The sequence below is a fragment of the Neophocaena asiaeorientalis genome, unplaced genomic scaffold, assembly GCF_003031525.2.
Source record: "Neophocaena asiaeorientalis asiaeorientalis breed wild unplaced genomic scaffold, Neophocaena_asiaeorientalis_V1.1 scaffold295, whole genome shotgun sequence".
Classification (NCBI taxonomy): Eukaryota; Metazoa; Chordata; class Mammalia; order Artiodactyla; family Phocoenidae; genus Neophocaena; species Neophocaena asiaeorientalis.
In genome coordinates, this window is record NW_020174718.1 from 1,692,094 (window position 1) to 1,695,559 (window position 3,466).

The following is a 3,466-nucleotide window of genomic DNA, read 5'->3' on the forward strand; positions in this document are numbered from 1 at the left end:
GTGGTAATTTTTACTGTATTCTTGTACAGAGACAACGTGTATTTCTCACTTGTAGTGGTAGACAGATTGCAAGCATCCAGGTAGTTTGTCATATTGTTCTAACTGCGTCATTAACCATGGGATATTTGCAAGTAGCTGTTCATGGGAGGAAGGTGTGTGTTACTAGGGTTTGACCTGAGAGTTCTCCAAGTATCCAAGTAATGTTGAATGGTCCCAAAATGATACAGATGACAAGGGAATTTGCAGGCGCACAGGTAGAACGAGACACTGTACCAAGCACATTTTTCACACTGTGGTTTTCAGGGCTTGCCAAGAGATCAGGCAGCGAGCCTCTCTATGGCAGTTGATGGAGGGACATCGCTGGTGTTGAGATAAGTGATGGCGTGGGCCTAAACCATCCAGTCTTCCTGTACGTAGGTAAGTGATGAATGGTGTCAGTGCTGCTTGTCACCGTGACTTTGTTGCAGGTGTTCAGGTAAGAAATGAACAGGTAGTCTTTAGCAAATCTAGAGACTATGAGTTTTCACTTTTTATATGTTAGGGAAAATTTATGTTTAACACTAGGAATGCCCAAGGGTTACAGGTATACAGGTATTTATCATGATTTTCCCCACCACAGTACTACCCATAGGATTTGTACAGGTGTCCAGTCAAGAAATGACAGTTTTCCAACCTTGGCGTTGACCTTGGATTACTGTAAGTATCCAGGTAAAGTTGATATATCTCCTAACGATTAAGTGACCAAGATTATTTGCAGGTGTCCAGGTAGAAAAAACTGTGCCCCTAACAAATGTTTCAAAACATGTCTTTCAGATTTCCTTCAAGAGATCGCAATGAACTAACAGTGGTCGTGGATGGGGGAACATGGCTGGGATGCAGGTAAGTGACGGTATGGGCCTCAACCACAGCACAGGCTTTCTGATCTCCCGGTAGCCAGGTAAATGATGATGATATCCCTCACGCTTGTTACCATGATTTCCTTGCAGGAGTTCAGATAGGAAATGATGGATCCCTTACCAGTTCTAGAAACCAGGAGTTTTCATTTATTATATTTTAAAGAAACTTTTTGTCTTTCTCTGTGAGTGTTGAGTAATTTCACATAACCATGTAATTAGCATGATGGCCCCAGCCATGGTAGTGACCATGGAAATTTTGCCTGTGTTCCCTTAAGAAACGTCAGCTTACCTGAGAATGTTCCTGGCTGGGCTTACTGCCAGTATTCAGTTAGAGCTGATGTTCTCATCATGATGAAAGTAGTGAATGTTCTTTGCAGGTGTCATGTTAGAACAAGTTGTGTCCTTTTACACATATATCATAATACCTTTTTCAGGTTCATGTCAAGAGATTGTGGTGAACCTGACAATGTTTGTTTTCAGAGACATCTCTGTTATCCAGGTAAGTGATGATAGGCACTTTCACCCCATCAGAGACCGTCCAGCCTTCATATGCTTAGGTAAGTGATATTTGTTCCTGTTTTGCCAGGGCATTTTGGGGGCTAGGTTTTCAGGTAAGAATTGATAGTGTCTCACCAATTCTGGAAACCATGTTATCCTCCTGTTTTATATTTTATAGAAAATTTATGTTTGTGTAATTGTTGAGAGACGTGCAGATATCCAGGTAATTCTCATACAGCTGCGTGTCACAGCAGTAATCATGGTTTTCTTTTGCAGGTGAGCATCCAAGAGGTAATGCTGTGTCTAGCAATGGCTTAGACCTTGGAGTTACTGCAAGATTCCAGGTAGATTTGATGAATCCTGCAAAAGTGGTGGTGACAGGGTTATCTTCCGGGTCCAGGTAGTAAAGGTGGGTCCATAGACACATTCGTCACAATGTGTTTTCCAGTTTCCTGTTGAGAGGTCATGATGAACCTCATAATGATATGAAAGGGACATGGCTTGCATCCAGATAAGTGATAAGGTGGGCCTTTTGCACACAACAGACGATCTGATCTTCAGATATCTAAGTAAGTGTGGATATTGTTCCTAACTGTTGTGTTGCCATCCTTTTTTGCAGGTATTCAGGTAAGAAATGTTGTCCTAACCAATGCTAGTAAGCATTAGCCCTTATGATTTTAGAGATTAAATATAACGTGTGTTTTTCCTTAGTAATGACAGAAGGATATGTAGGTATCCAGGTCGGTTTTCATTTTGTTCATCACTTTTTTGTTTACCATGGCTTTGTGCAGTTATCTTGTCAAAGACAGGATTGTGTCTCTAACTAGGGTGTTGACATTGAACTCTTACAAGTTTCTGGGTAGATTTGATGGGCCTCATTTTTTTTTTTTTTTTTTTTTTTGGGAGGGGGGTACGTGGGCCTCTCACTGTTGTGGCCTCTCCCATTGCAGAGCACAGGCTCCAGACGCGCAGGCTCAGCAGCCATGGCTCACGGGCCCAGCCGCTCTGCAGCATGTGGGATCTTACCAGACCGGGGCACAAACCCGTGTCCCCTGCATCGGCAGGCAGACTCTCAACCACTGCGCCACCAGGGAAGCCCGGGCCTCATAAATTTGATGGAATTTTCCTGGGGATTCAGGTAATACATGTATTTCTAATTCATTATTTATCACCAGTCTTTATAATATCAAATGAAGAGGTGATGGTGGGCCTTACTCACATCATCTCTTAACTGGACACCAGCAAAATGCAGAATTGAATCTTATTATTAGTTGGGCCATCATCTCTTGATTCGTATTTTTGCAGACGTTTACTCAAGAGGAGATGCTTTTATGGTAAAATCTCTCCAGAAAGTGGGCATAGAGGGAACCTACCTCAACATAATAAAGGCAATATATGACAAACCCACAGCAAACTTTATTCTCAATGGTGAAAAACTGAAAGCACTTCCTCTAAGATCAGGAACGAGACAAGGATGTCCACTCTCACCACTATTATTCAACATAGTTTCGGAAGTCCTAGCCACGGCAATCAGAGAAGAAAAAGAATTAAAAGGAATCCAAATTGGAAACGAAGAAGTAAAACTGTCACTGTTTGCAGATGACATGATACTATACATAGAGAAAAAGAAGATGTGGCACATATATACAATGGCGTATTACTCAGCCATAAAAAGAGACAAAATTGAGTTGTTTGTAGTGAGGTGGACGGACCTAGAGTCATACAGAGTGAAGTAAGTCAGAAAGAGAAAAACAAATACCGTGTGTTAGCACATATATATGGAATCTAAGAAAAAGAAAAGGTTCTGAGGAACCTATGGGCAAGACAGGAAGAAAGACGCAGATGTAGAGAATGGACTTGAGGACATGGGGAGGGGGAAAAGATGCAAGAGGGAGGAGATATATGGGGATATGTGTATATGTATAGCTGATCCAGTTTGTTATGAAGCAGAAACTAACACACCATTGTAAAGCAATTATACTCCAATAAAGATGTTAAAAATTTTTTTTGAAAAACAAGATATATTGGGCTTCCCTGGTGGTGCAGTGGTTGAAAGACCGCCTGCCGATGCA

General features: G+C 41.6%; 1 long non-coding RNA gene across 1 annotated transcript; it reads left to right on the top strand.

Moving 5' to 3' along the window:
• Positions 1–786: 786 nt before the first annotated feature.
• Positions 787–2,222, top strand: LOC112409747 (uncharacterized). The gene is made up of 3 exons (XR_003005225.1): positions 787–879; positions 1,331–1,738; positions 1,843–2,222. It is a non-coding gene; the product is annotated as an uncharacterized LOC112409747 (long non-coding RNA).
• Positions 2,223–3,466: the final 1,244 nt, after the last annotated feature.